This window comes from Anopheles arabiensis, chromosome 2, assembly GCF_016920715.1.
Source record: "Anopheles arabiensis isolate DONGOLA chromosome 2, AaraD3, whole genome shotgun sequence".
In the NCBI taxonomy this organism is placed as follows: Eukaryota; Metazoa; Arthropoda; class Insecta; order Diptera; family Culicidae; genus Anopheles; species Anopheles arabiensis.
The window spans coordinates 97,339,376-97,355,120 of NC_053517.1; the positions used below are offsets into that span (position 1 = coordinate 97,339,376).

The following is a 15,745-nucleotide window of genomic DNA, read 5'->3' on the forward strand; positions in this document are numbered from 1 at the left end:
TATCAATGCAATCTTTCACACTTCACTAATTAACTTCAGGCTCAGAGAGAGAGAGTGCGTAGTGTTGATGAGGAGCGTCGTAGTGGGTGCAGGAGTTTCACCCGATTAAGGAAGCCTTTAAATGATTGGATGGAAAAAGCTGGCCCTTTTTTCCCCATCGACAGAGTGGATTTCTTACTCGCTTATGCGCTTTCGTTCGGTTCGGATAGCAACGTTCGCGCTGAAATCAGTTCGCTGATGGAACTCGTTTTTGTGCATTTTACCTTCTTTTTTCGCATATTATGTTGGTTTCGGTTCTTCCCTTTTTTGATAAAAACCGAACCGATGGATGTTCGTTTTTTCGCGCCTCTCGCCCATAACGCGCTTAATTGCAGTAGCTGAAGCCGAATTAAACGGTTCATGGAATATGCTGAAAAACAACGCCTGTTCCATGGGAAGAGAAAGCAAAAAACACGCAAACACCCAATCCCGATACAACGCTTGCATGCAAATCTGTCAGGAAATGGGTGCCAGACATAACCACCTCCATACTCGCAGATTGCACACGTGCGCTTGAGTGTGTGTGTGTGTGCACACTGTATTTTATGTACGTGAAGCTGTTGTCGACAGGCCCGGAAGTAGGTCGATGTTGCCAGCCTGTGGCCGGTACGGTGGGAGCGGCCGGTAGCCTCCCCTCGGCCTGACGGGTGAGAATCAATCAAGTTAATTGAATCGAATTAATCCCAGTTAAAATGGAAATTAAAAATCTCACCACGAACCACGCGGAGGGAGAGAGAGAGAAGCTGTGTTGTGTAAGTGGACCGAAATGGGTCGGAACAAACTCCAAACACGCGCTGCTCTGCTGCTGCTGCTGTTGTAGTACGTGTGAAGTGAAATGCACAAAAATACATGAACCGGTGTGCAGCGCTGGTGGGAGCAAATGGTCCAACATTGCAGCGATGAAAATGGTACAAACGGATGCGGAAATCATTCGTCCTGTCACCACTGTGTTTTGCATGCTGGTTCAGGAGAGCGGGAGGAGTGAAAGGGAGTCTGAACTGAAAAATGTCCACCACACAGACACACACACATACACAGTCACGAAAGCAAGTGAGAGTAAGAGCAGCGCAAAAAAGGCTGATGGCAAACGGGTGTGAGAATTGTGCAGTGCCAGCAGCACCAACAGCAGCCTTGTAACGTTCGACTTTTCGGCCGTTAAAGCCGAGGGAAACACGGACCGAAAATAAACACCTCCGCTAGCGCAATATGGTGTGTGTGCGTGTACGTGTGGAAGATAAATTTATTGGTGATTATACTGTCGTCATCTGTTACAAGATTAATAATACATGAATAGTTGGAGAAATTGTGTGTTAAACACACAATTCGGTTCATGCGCCTGGGGTTAAGGCGCAATGGAGGCGCCTGGTGGCAGTTAAAACGGAGGAGCAGGAGGTTTTTCATTTGTATTTTAATTTAAATTTGGACTCAAAAGGAGCACAACAAGTCGTAAATGAAATGAGAAACATAAAAGAAGAGATTATTTGTGTGAAATAACCTAATTTAAACTTCAATATGCTACTCGAGCTGCTATCAACTATTTCTTAAAGCTCTAATCAACTCCGCCATTAAACATTCCACTGCACAAATCTTGCCTTTAAGCTCGTAATGTCATAACAGATTAGGTCTAGCGCTAAATAATCCATTTTTCACCACCCACTGTTTACGTATTCTGATGTATCGTCTAATCTTTCGTTGCAGGTACGTGCGCGCGGTGTAATCCATCCTGCATTAAACCGTCATTTATCACCGTTTGATAACACAGATGCAAGCGCTGTGCCACCAAGCTAGTGACATTTTCCTGCCCGTAGGCGTAGTCGGTTGCAAGAGCGTAATGGTGGTTGCAACCCCAGTAGAAGACTCACCAAATGACCAACAACCGCAGCATGTGTGATAAGTAGGAACAGGTTGTAAGTACGTTCGAAAAACATTGCCTGCAGCCATTCGACAAAATGGTAGACATTTGTCCATAAGCAACACACCAATTTGTGGAGGGGTGATGGGGTGCCACTAAAAGCACTGAAATGCCAGACTGTTTTGACAGATCGAAACCGGAAACGAACACAACACAACAGGCGGATGGTAGCGCCCTTGTTATCATGACGATTGTTATTATCATTCGTATCGTTATTGTAAACATTTCGATATCGCAGACTACCGGGTGTCTGTATGTGTGAGGTTGGTTGGAATTAATTTTACCCTCTCCTCAGTTTCCCCTTTCATATGTTGGTCGCACCACAAGTCAACCGTACCAGTTCCAGGGACAATACATAAATTTAAATTTACTGTTTTAAAATTTATATTCATACCGACCGAGTTGAGGAACTGGTATTGGTGTGTTGAACCACTCAACCTGATGTGGTAGAAAGATTAATAGGAGCTGCGTGAGAGTGAGCTGGGGATGATGTTTGTAGTGCCAAAGATATAAATAAAATGAATTTGCCACTGTGGCGAAACGCGCAGTGGAGGCGCCCAGCTACTTTCAAGCGCGATGGGTGCGCCTGGTAGCTGCTAGTTTCGGACCAAACATAATTACGGCACAGCATATATTGTTTATCAATCGCAATCAAAAACACACAACTTTGGCATATTAAAGTGTGGCAGTTTGGAACTGAAGGGGAAACGTTACTTTATTGCTGATGATCCAGTTTGGTTTGGCATTAAAGCGTTTCCCGTATTGATCGGTATCGACCAAACCTTGGAGCCAGGCCAATGCACCGGTTGGAGGATAATTATCATAGTATACGCTTGCACACAGACACACACACAAGGATACACCAATCACCAACCCCACAGACGCTTGGGGCAATGCGGCCTAGTTGGCGTAAAGGGCGCTGGTGCTTACGCGCTCAATGAGAGCGAACAATGGCTTTGTAATTATGTTGCCAGCACGGGAAGCAATTCATAAGCGAGTGTGCACAGGCAATAGTTGCGTGGAAGTGTTGCAATTTGTTTGCAATCGTGTTAATTTGCAAAGCAACAAAGTGAATGAAGTTGATGAGATTGTTTTTGAAACAAAAAGAGCTTCAAATTAATTCAATTTTTTTAAGTAAATAGTTTCAGTACATACGTAACGATGATAGAAAAGTGATAAACAAAAAGACCCTCTTTTTTTGCTCACAATGAACAACGGTTTCAATTATTGCTGTCTCTATCGGGTGTGAAAATCGCCACCAAACGAGCAGCTGACTGTCACAACCTCACAATCATGCCAGTCACTGACCATCCTAACCGAAAGACGTCCGGGGGAAAATAATCAATGTGCATTTACCGAGGTTTTCTTTTAATTTGCACTGTTGGTTTCTTTCCATTCTTTCATTTTTTTCTGCAATCCATTTGCGTTGGTGGACAGAAAATTTCATGCCAAACTGAGGAGAGACAACGGAGGTAGAAGTGGGAAGCGCTGGATGACCGACGGAGACCGATCTCATACCATACCGAATGGCACCATTGTTCTGCCCATTGCTGGCTGGTTGGTGATTGTCGGCTTTGCTGCTGCTGCTGCTCACACTTCGCCTCATTCTCACACTTCTGATTGTTCATTTCCGGACGTAGAAAATCGCTCCATTCTTGTCGTGCTTGTCCTCTTCCTCAGTGCACTCTGTGCGGTTCATTGCATCCGTCGTCTCGCATGGCGTTACCGCCACATTGCATACACCACGCCGTCGGGGATGAGCCGCGGCTGGTTATGCTGCGGGAAGGGTGTGGAGGAACAAAAAATAATGGCTCCGTGCTGGAATGTGAATCCACTCCACTGAAAGAAAAAAAAATAGAAAAGCAGCTCTCCGTCCTGAACTGGACAAATTAAAAGTAGAGCAGAGTGAATCTCAGCCTCCCCCCCCAGTGAAAGGAATATTTATCGGTATTTAACGGACGGTTGTGACGGTATGTGTGTGGCTGTGTGTGGGGTTGTTGCTGCTCCGCTGTCCATCCTCTAAATGTGGATAAATCCTAGCCCCAAAGCAAAAGCACAAACATCACCTGCAGCCCCCGGTTGTAGTCGGATGAGGATGGGTCAGTTTCAAACTTATACACAGCCGTCGTCGTGACGTAAAACAATCCACCTACAACTGGGGCTGATGGACTATTCTTGTTTGGCAAAAATACTTTCTCGAAACGGTGCATGCAAACGGATTACGGGGCTGTGAGGCTGGGGAAGCCTAAGCGTGGTTGATGGGAAGCGTGAGATGGATTAAAATCGTTCCTCACTAGACCAGAGAAAGAGCAAATGGAAACGAGAAGTTAGAGCGGACAATCCATTAAATGATTTTTTTTGCAATACATTTGATTGGTGAGCTGTGATGTAATACTTTGACATTCGTTGGAAATCACTTACGTGTGATAGATTTGCTTTTATAGAGGAGATTTAATATTGTTAATTTATTAATAAATATTTAATCATGCTAAACTCCATGAAAGGTATATGATTTTGTCACTTTTTCATACAATTTCATTAACGATCAAAATTTACTTAAAATCAGTCCATAATGAATTGTGACTTACTAAAATTTTGTTGGTCACAATGGTGCAATTTTAATTAGTTCTTTTTTATAAAAACTTAAAACAAGAAGAGGAACCAAACAAAAATCACAACACAAAAGACGAAAAAAAACCACTCACACAACAACTATAGAAACAACGGTTGAAAGTTAGAAGGAACAAAAAACAGCAACGAGCAAAGCAGACGAGAAAAATCAAACACCAAATGAAACGACGTAACATTGTGTAACCGCACAGTGTCATGAATACTGAGCAGCAGGAGCTCTGAACAGGCACCGTAGCAGCCAGCACCGGTATCATCGATCCCTATCCATCGGCCTGTGACCACGGCAACGTGCCTGCTGGTTCGGTCGGTCGTTCAGTCGATCGTTATCCTGGCTCATCCTCGTCCTTTTGCCAACATTGTAGGTTCTATTTTTTTGCTCGCTTCCCAATCCTTCCATCGTTCATGGCCAACGGATGCATCGAGCTCGATGATACTCCATTGTTGGTCGAAAGAGGACGATAAAACGTGCACAACAACAACCTCAACAAAAAAACGAATCAGATTATCAGCCAGGGAGAGAAGTAGCACGACGAAGAAATGAGCACTTTCTCGATAACTTTTGCACTCGCTTTCTCCGGGGGGCTTGCTTTCACCCTGAGCGAGGAATTATCGACATTGGTGTGCGCTTCACACCTTTCGCAGCTTGCGAAGGAGGTAATAAAAATGCGCACTCTTGTGGTAAATAAAATACTCCCTGCGTTGTAAGGTTTCGGCTGGGCAGCAAGACAAGGCTGGACGTTCTCCCTCTTAACCGCAACTATTCGAGAACGAGATAGTAAAGGGAGCTTTAATACTACGAATTTGAGCAGCAAAAAGGAAAACCACTATCACAGCACCACCAGCAGCAGCAAGATTTATAGTCCCAGGTGAGAGTGTGAAGCTGTGAAGATTTATCTTTTTTTGTGCATCTCCCGCGCAAAACGTGCGAAGATCGCTCCGTTTGGTCGAAACGAACGGTAAATCTTCTCGTAAGCCGACTGAATTCAATTAAAAAAGGTGTAAATTTTATCGTGCGCTACAAATTGATTCGCCACCACACTCGTTGGTTTGGGATTAAATGGCATCCGTGTGGCTGAGATTTTGTGTGTGGTGGAGCAAAATCAGAAGACACAGCATCTTGGTAAACTGAAATGAATGACATCTTCGAAGCGAAGCAAATCAAACCGGACATGACGGGTACAGTGCAAATGCAAATCCACTTACCCGAAGCCTCGGTGCAATTGTAATTTTTTGTAGAATGTTTTTGTAATGACATGCATCCCCTCTTGCTGTACTTGTAACTGATCTGCACGTCTGCATGAAGCACGAATGCACGCAGCTTGTGCCCATTATCGCTCGGTTTTGTCAAGTGTTGCTTCCCTTGCTTGTGCGGTAAGAGAAGCATTGCGAGTCATTGTAGATGAAGATGGCGTTGGAGTTGGATCCGACGCTAGCAAAGCAGCATTGCGAGCAGCAAGGAAGGCTTGGGCTGCTGTCCCATTATGAAGACATTATGCTTTTTGTATGAATATTCCAATTTTACAAGCTGTCAGTGCAGCCGGCGATGGAATGGAATGAGTCGTTGTCGTGCGTGTTTTTCCTTTCTTGCGCGCCACAAAACCCAGCTGCAGCGAAAGCGTACAACGTACAAGTGCTCTACATCAGTGTCAGCCATTATGCGCGCCCATTATCATGTCATTCGCTTCTCTTTTTTCGAGTGTTTGAAAGTGTGTAGGGTGGTTGGTCTCAAGATGAAACATCTTTTAAACTTTCCCATTCCTCATACATACACAACAGTAATAATCCACAGCTAGATAAGTGACAGAGAATGCCGACAGTAATGAAAAGGAAATGTATCTTATACTGAGCCACTGGTTGGCGTATTGGCTTGTGTGTTGGTACTTTCAACCACCACCACCACGGCCTGTTGCAGTACATCCCGGGCAGCTGCACCGATCGGGCACATTAAAAGCCGCCAGCTCCACACTCCACGCTCCCCACGATGTTTGCGTTGCTTTTGCATTGGTGCGGCTCGAAAATAAATCATCCTCCATGTGGTGCTCCAGTTCGGACGCCAGCATAGCGTGCGATAATCCGCCCCAACCGGCCTAGCGTTTCGAACGTGGGATTAATTTAATCATGTCCAGCATGATTGCACGCGTCCGCATGGTGTGGAGATTGTCGGGTGCGTGTATTTTTTTTTTGCGTTTTATTTTGCATCAAAATGAGCGAATTACAAGAAGGGGAAAACCAGAGCTCTGATGTGAGACCTTGGCGACAAATTATCTCATTTCGAGTTTCGTCGGTGTGTGATGTGCTAAGTAGCGTTCAGAGATGCATATACATTCAAGAAGTGGCTGTTGGGATGAGTGACAGCACCACAGTCAGGATTACGGTATGAGTGATTGGCGTGCATAAATCCTTGCTCGAGAGGAAACGACGCCTGGATTTTGGTTTGGCGCTGTAAATTGTATCGCTGAATTATTAGACGTTAATTTGCTGCTGGCACTGAGGATGATAAATTTTAAAGGCAAATGATTTGTTTCGCTTTGAGTTGTAAATTGTTGACTGTGAGTTTGTGATTGACATGCAAAACAAAATCCACTTCACATAATAAATGACCAAACTCTTCAAAAGATTGGATTTAACTTGTGAAGGGATCAAAAAGGCTGAAATGATCATTAGATGAATAGTAAACACACACAAAAAACGATAAGTAGAGATGAAGTAGTTAGCAATATTTTAGTTTTATTTACAGTGTTTAGTGCTGCAAAATGTCACTGTCAATGTCATAAAAAATTCTGACTGAAACAAAATCCATGTAAGTGTCACGTGATCAATTGTGATAATCAAAAGTATTGCTCAAACAGTTGGTGTGACCATTACATGCTTGGTGTCGTTTTAGTAACCAACGTTTGGGCAGTCGCTTTAAAGTGATTGTAAAGTGCAAAATAGCATGTAAAGTGCAAAAAGCACTGTAAAGTGATACTGTGATGAGTTCTGCAAAATGTCACTGACATATTTGTGAGAAATTTTGACTGAAACAAAATCATGTCAGCGTCTCGAGCTCTACTGTGGTGATCGAAGATGAGACTCAAAAAAATGTTACGACTATCACATGCTTGGTGACATTTTGTGCAACTAACTCTTGGCCAGTCACACGGTCATGATTTTTTCTGTCGATGATCATCACGCATAGTCATGGGAGATATGCGGAGCGTGCGCCTTCCCTTCTCGCTCAAATGCTTTATCATTCTACCCAACAGACCATCAAAGCAAGCAGAGCGAGAAAACAAGCTCATTTTGTTGCTTGGGACACCTTGCCAAGTATGTCCCAAGAATGTCGTGATTATTATTGGGAGAAAATGTCATGACCAACTGAGTGACCAAGAGTTGAGTGCAACAAAAAATGTCACCAAGCATGTCAATGGTCCACCAGCTGTTTGAGTCTCATCCTTCCATTCGAACTTCGGTTCAGTTATAAGTGTTGGTGACTGAAACAGTGGCATTTGGGAGCATTGTTTACAGCCAGAAAAAGTCATGATTATGCTTGCGCCGGCATTAAACTCAGCTTGTCAGTCAGAGTATAGCTTTTGACTCAAGCATTCGTGTTTCGCGTTCGGCATGTCATAATCCACTACCATGAATATGTTCATTATTTTCGGTGGTGATGCTCATGTGATCGTCTCTTGATGCTCATTATGATGATGATGATAAGTCCCACCTCTTACCCCAACACAGGTTTGAGAAGGACGAAAGTATCTATAAGATAATTCTACTCTAATAGTTGTTATGAAATAAAAAAACGAGCAAGTGGTGGCTTCGGAAAACACTCAGAGGAACCGTCCGAGTCATACACACACCCAAGATGACCAACATAGTTTCATCAAGAAAAAACGGGTCATACTCCATCGAATACAATAGTATTTCCTAGCATCCATTACGTAGTCCGCCAAGAACCAAAAAATGGATCCGGCGCACCACTTATCAGGACTAAACTGCGACATGCATATGGCCAGTTCCACTAGTGCCAACCGCTGACTCCAGGGTCTCTGGCACCAATGACATTTTGCAGTACTGGTTTTAGGCTCTAGCAGAGTTTCTCGTTTCAGGCGAATGTTTAAAACACGTAAAACGAAGGAAACAAAACGTTCAATTGCAGATGGACCTCAGTAGATGAACGCTTGTTAGTTGTTTATGTGATAGTAGGCTTACATATCAGTTGAAAAGCACCCTGTCTTATACATAAAATCAGGATTTTTCCAGTGAATCACCCTGTCTTATACCTAAGTCCAATAGTTGATAAACAATCCAAGTTCAATTAGTAACTTCAGACTGTACTTCAAAAAAACCTAGAAAATCTCCTGTGAGCTTATTTAAAAAAAAATCCTTCAACATCACGAAGCAATCCCATTTTCGCAGAGCTTCGCTTGCGCTCAAGCCATGTTAATATCTTCCCGTGTATTTACAGTACAGCAGATTTAGCTGTCACCCAGGCATTTCTGATGATGTCTCAATGTCTCCCGCAACGGAACACTTTCTTCACACCCATACTTATTCAACGCTTGTCTTAGCCGTTGCTGACCTTTGGTCACGTTCGCCCTTCGGCCTTTGCGACGTTGCAGCGCTTGCACTTTATGTCTCGACCGGCCCAGCGGCAATTGCAACCGCGGCACAGCTGCTAACAACGCTAATCTTTTGCCCGCTCGGTCACGGAGTATGCCGCTTAATGATGCAATTTATAATGCGGCTATTTTGGTGCACCACACCATTTGCTCTGCCCGTTCGATCACCGACACTGACATCCGTGGCCGTACAGTCTCGTACAGTGTTGGTTGGTGCAAAGTTAAGCCCTTCCCGACATTTCGCCTGTCTTGTGCGGCTTAAGAAAGGGGCCGGCATCGGTCGAAGGTGTCGGTACGATCGGTCACCCATATTTATAACGCTTTTGTGTGCGTGTGTGTGTGTGAGTGGCAGTTTAGCGTTGCACACTAACAAATGGGCAACCGTTTACGATGGTCGATGCCGGTGTACGGCGGTGCACACCGTACACACCTTTCGGAATCTCGCCACCCCGAAAATCAATGTGCCCAATGTGAGTGATATTGCAATTAATAAATCATAACTGCCTGTTTCGGGGGCAGCTGAGCAACGGTTTTATTAATAGGTTTTTAAGCCAACGCCGGGTGAAGCAAGCTCTCCCCGGTTGACCATTCCATTCTTCGCGCAGTGATTCATCTTTCAGCATTTCATTCCAGAGGCGCCCACCGGTACAGTTTTTGTGTGTGTCGAGTTTTACCATATGCTTTTTGGTTTGTTTCCTCCTGTTTTCCCCCCTGCTCACACTGCTAATGGAAGAGTTTCGCTGCGGATTTCTAGTTATGGTGCCCAGCGAAGCCGATTAGATTTTCCGAAAAAAAAACAAAAGGGAAGAATGGCTGGTTTGCTCGGGAAACGGTATGCACGGTGTGCGTTTTGCTGGAGCGCGTGCCCAACAAAACATCGGCCGGACAATTAATTATCACCACCGGCACGTAATCCATATCAATTTATCATGTTCCGGATGGAAGCCATCGGTAATCCAGCGATATTCACTAGTCCGCGGTACCTGGTGGTGGCGGCCGTGGTGGTTTCGCTTTCTCCCCCTTCTATGCCGTGCACACGCAGAAGAAATACGATCACACACAAGCACACACGCACCCAAACTGCCGAAATACATGTGGAACATTTCTGCCCTACCTCTTTTCGCTTCCGACCCGCAAGAACCCGATTTTGGGCGACGGGCAAGAGATCGATCGTGTGTAATTACAATGTTAAAACGTTGTTTTGCTGCTGCAGGTTGAAAGCTGATACACTGGGGCTGGGCCGAATTCCCCGGGACACCACTGCCCGATGGGATGGTATTTGCACGTTTTAATGAGCTTTTCGCGCGAATGATATTATGGTTTTTGTGGCGTGTAACCTTTCAGCTAGGCGGCGACGTGTAGTGCTGATAGATCGGCGTGGGTTCGATTTGCAAAATTGCATCGAGAGTGTGTGTAGCAATTTGCAAGCGGTGTGTCGCGGTGTGTGTGTGTGTGGGTTTGTAGAATGTTTAGTGTGAAATGGTTGGTTTGTTTGCTGATTTAGATTGTGTTGCTCTGTGTTGATGAGGTAAGGTGATTGAATGGATGCCAGCAGTTTCTGTGGGAGGGATGGTGGACATTATTTTGCAATATTTTTCGCAGCAACGCTGCACAATAGGAGGAAGAATGCACTAGCGATATGTAATTGACTGGGACAGGTCTGTGGGATTTAAGGGTCAAAAATGTCCCATTCTCAGAAGGTAATGTTTGGTAATTTTGAAATGCATTGAAACATTGATGTACTGTTGATCAGAAAGCTTAAGGTAAAAAGGATCAGGTACTCTTTTGTTTTTTGTGTAAGGTTGCTGTTTTCATACAAAAGAAGACGTCTGCTCAATATAAATTCGAGAGCTTTATTGCAGAGCTACCTCCGTACGCTTCAAACGCTTAATTTAGCTTTAGACGCTTAAAAGTATACCTCCAGGCACCACATACGCTCTAGACGTTCAGTGCAGCTACAAACACGTCACACGCCCCACATAATCCATGTAACTCCACACACTCTTTGCACTTCAGAATAGTGATGGGTAAAGTTGGCAAAAAGCCTAAATCGACTCCGATCCGATTCCGAAAATGTCTATAGAGAGATTGAGGCCTTGAATGCCTATTTAAGAAGTGTACGCCCGAAGTCTAACACCACGAAATGATATGCCTCCAGCCGACTTCGACTCTGGCTGACTACTGACAACTCCGGAAGACTCCGACTCCGGACGACTCCGGCCAACTCCGAACGACACAGACCAACTCTGGACGACTCCAAGCGGAACTAGATTTTACCGACATTGGAATCGGACTATCAATAACCTGAGTCGAAACGGAGTCGTTGGTGAGCTCCAGAAAGCACATCATTGCAAACGCTCCATGTAGCTCCACACACACACCACATGCCTCACTCACTTGAAAAGAGCTCATATATACCCGAAATCATGGAGCAAGCTCAGAGCTCTCTCTTTGAGCTTTTTGTATGAAAGCTCTTCCACTTATGATACAAAATAATCTGTATGTTGATATCTCAATGCTCTTGGAGTTTCATATCCAATAGCAATAAGATATCATGCGACAATACCAACCCTAAAGAACAAATATAATTATAAGAAGGAGAAACCCATACACAATGACGGAGATGCGGAGGTTCAAGAAAACAAACATTAAATTGCCGGAAAATTTTGATAGATTTTTAAATTTATTTCTTAACATTTAAAGCTTTTCGCAAAACTGCACACATTTTACACCAATTCAACAAGGCGTGGCTCAACACCGTCATCACTCAGGCAACTTTTGAGTGCACTTGCTGCCCGTCCGTCCATCAGCCGTTCGTGTGTAATCCCGACACCGGGACTCCACGATGCCCTGTCAATCCGTGCACCATTTCCGACAGTGTTCCGTGCCAGGGGGAGAGTGACAAGCTTACGCTCGACATTTCCTATCCCGGCTAAACACATCCCAAACACCTGGTCTGCGGGGTCGTCTGTCACACCGTGGTGCCGTCTTAAGCGCCTCTGTTCAATCGTCACCGAGCGACATCATTCCCATCCACTGTACCGAGAAAAGGTATATGTTTAACCAGTCTCTATTAAATGTTCGATTGAAAATGAAGCAATTCACTTGAAGAGGATAGGAAGATTGTTGCAATCGTTTGCAACTGTGTGTGTGTGTTCTGCTGTGTTAAGCATGAAATGAACAACCGCAATTGTGCACCTGTTCGCCTGCAAAAAGGGTGTTGTGTTAGAGCATTTAAGAGCACAACGGTGTGCACACTACCATCTGGCTGTACACTCTCCCCCTTGTGGCACAACAAAACAGGAGCTTCCCAGACATGACGCGAGTGAATGGAAAATTATTTCCACTCTTCTGCGTATCGTGCTGCATTCGAAATGCCGTTGCACCGCTGCTGCTGTTGACTGCGTTAGTTGATTCGTAGCTCCGCCGCGTGGAGGACCGTTGGTTGGAAGGTGTTTTATTAAATTTCGGTATAATTTATACCTGCTTTAAATTAAACGGTGCTCTCACTACGAGACACACATTTGAAGCCGACTTCTACTGGATGGGTTATGTTCACTTCACTACTCCACTGAATGAGTGACAGCAACGAAGGACGATGAATAAATTTCCCCCCCCTCGCCGCTCGGGAGCGGGGTGACACCGATCGCTTCAAGTTGCTGTTCTGCTCCCTCCATTGCACCTGCTCCCTGCTGCCAGCAAAGACAATGGCCCTGGCGGCGTCGGCGAGACGATGTCAATTCGAAACTCGGACACGTTTCCTTGCCGCCTCGGAAATGTCACTTCGCGTTCGATGCGAAGCCGGAAGGAAATCTGTGCAATCTCTTTTGACACTGATGAGCGACAGATGGGGCTGAGGAATGGGTTGGGGAAAAGATGGACTGCAACATTGCATCGTTTGCTAACTGCACGCTGGTGGGAAATGGTTGTGTTGGTCAGGTGCGGTACGTTGGATTGCAGCGTCTTCGTGACAGGGATTTAGTTCGGTTGAGCAGAGCGATCGCAGGACGTAATCGATACCGGCAGGCCAACGGCAGTGCTGGGGGGGATTATTTTTTGCCCATGCTTTGCTAACGATGTCGCGATGTCCAAACGCGAGTGGTTGGTCTGCTGTGGTGGTGAGTTAATTTGACACTCGTTTGTCAAAGAAAAGGTTACGGTTCCGTCGGAGATTGGATTTCAACTCTCTGCATCAATGTCGCTCTTTCGGTGGTTTGTTATTTAGTGAAGAGTATAAATATGTTTTTATTTCGAACTATGAATTTATTAACAGTTGGCATACTCAACACATTTTCCTATTCAGCGCGTTAAAGGCTGTACAGTTCATCACTGAAGCTGATGGCATTCTGAAGGAATCTACTGTGTTAAAGTATGCTTCAAAATGCATCCTTCCAAGACATCTCAACACGATGTCGACCGCGGATCTCCCACCTGGCATTCCTTTGCATTGCTTTCACTGGATCTACCCTCATGTTTTCATAAGATTAAAGCAAGAGCACAAGTTCAAGTGCAAGGCACAAGCGGATGCTTTCATTTTAGAGGCTTGACTCTCTACCTATGGTACTTCAAACAGGACAAGAAGAAAAAACGAAACCCTTCATTGCTGTGCGTTAAACATCCTTCCCGTGCTCCGTGTTGCTTGTGAGCACCGCAATGAGCACCTGGAAAGATAAAACGAATGAACGAAATTGAAACCTGCCATGCTAAGATTTACTTTCACGCTAGAAATAGGAAAGAACAGCACTCTCGCGCTCGCCTGCTAAAAGTGGCGGAAAATTAAAATGCATCCCAAACTGGAGATATGAGAAAACCGAGCTGTTTGGAGAGTGTGCGTTTCAATTAGATTGCATGGCTGCAGGGAGACCATGTGGGAGACCATGTGAAGTGGTCACCGGCATCAAAAACCATCAAAAGCCAAGCCACTCCAACTGGCACGGGTTCTTACTTTAGCTGGGTGTGTGTGTAATTACATTAAAGTCAATTTGATGTAAGAGCGATTTGTTGGTGCATTTTTCGTTGTCGTTGGCTGTCGCAGTGTAGGAAAATTACTTATAAATAGTATGAAGTATTGTTTGAATATAGTAAAATGTTAAAGAAAGTAATAAGAAGTAACATTTTTAGACTAATCCAACAAATAATGCTTATATACAAGCTACACCAGTTTGCTAAGTGTGCACCAAAAATCAATCCGATTGACATTTCCCCTTGGTAAATGGTGAAACCAATATAATACTGGAAAATCGAAAAGCAGCCTGCGTGGTTGAAAGACAGCTGCAACTTTCTATTTGGCAGCCAGCAAGCCCCCGACGATGAGCTCGACAATAAATGCAAATGTATCCTTCACCGGGCGCTTGACATTGCGTGTGAACACTCGAACGGCACGGCAAGTGCACGGTAGTCTGCACACGGTCGGTACACACCCTCGCATAAACGCAGCGATGCCGGGCCTTCGATGGATGCATCCCAAACCAATCAATTAATGGAGAGTGGAAAATGTAATTGAAATAAACAATCACACCACACGGTCACACCGCAAGCGGCCACCACCACCGGGTATCACACATACAGCGTCGAACGAATGAGTGTGTGATGGTGTGTGTTTTGCTTCACCCTGCCCAAGGTACGCAATGGTTCGGGGGCGAGTCGAGCGCACCGAAAAACCACACTCACCACGTGTTGGACGGACCGAGCGGTAGGAAAAACGCTCCAACGCCCAGTCGCTGCTTTCGATCGATCGACATGCACACGTCGTTGGTCTTTTCACAGTCTTTTCGAGTGGGCACACAGATCGGTTCGATCCACCAATGGCACGATGTGTGCGGTTGTGCGTTGGAGTGAAAAATGATTCTCTGCTTCGGCACTGGCTTCCTGGCAGCAAGGTGCAATGGGGGTAACACGCACACCGGTACAACAGCCAACCGTCATCTTTCAAGCGAACGGTGCCTCGGGTGGCTAGGCCACCTCGGGATTCGGGGTTTTTGGTGAGTGCTTAGTGCAGTAAGCAGTGCCGGGCCAATATTTGCACCACGGACTGTTTGCGCAACATGATACAATTAGGATCGCCCCGGAGATGGTCCCGGACGGTCGGTGCAGTGTAGAATCCGGTTTCAATTTGCGAGATGGGTGTAAATATCGAACATCACTAATTATCTTAATTCATATCTTTTCCGGCTGTTGCGAGCAGGTCGGTGGGCTGTGCATTTTTCCTTGGAGCGCATGATAGTGGTGAATTTGTTTGATTTGTTTCTATTTTGAAATTTTAAATAATTTAAAATTATCATAGACTTTGGCGAAAAAGTGTCATCATTGCACTAAAGTTTAATGTGTAAATATTTATATTTTTTTTTGCACCGAGTTAAACAGAGAACTAGTTTAAAATTAATAACAAAAAACAGAATTTAAAGATGATTTCGATGATAGTCAAATCGAAAAATTTGGTTCAAAGCTTTTATATTAAATCTTTGCATAAATCTAAATCGAATTTTCGAAATAAATATAATTTACTTTCTCATTATTTTGAATTTGAAAAATATATCAAAGAGATTAAAGGTTGACTTTT

The 15,745-nt window shown here is 44.7% G+C and overlaps 1 protein-coding gene across 6 annotated transcripts in view; it reads left to right on the top strand.

Moving 5' to 3' along the window:
- The window catches only part of LOC120893513, a 102,683-nt gene that overhangs the window by 41,316 nt on the left and 45,622 nt on the right, over positions 1-15,745 (top strand). Inside the window, exon 2 of one of the 6 annotated variants that reach the window (XM_040295461.1) lies at positions 1,802-1,946. The exons of the other annotated variants lie outside the window; for them this stretch is intronic. The gene's annotated coding sequence lies outside the window, so the exon portion shown is untranslated. The remainder of the gene's footprint in view (positions 1-1,801; positions 1,947-15,745) is intronic. 6 annotated transcript variants of the gene reach the window in all.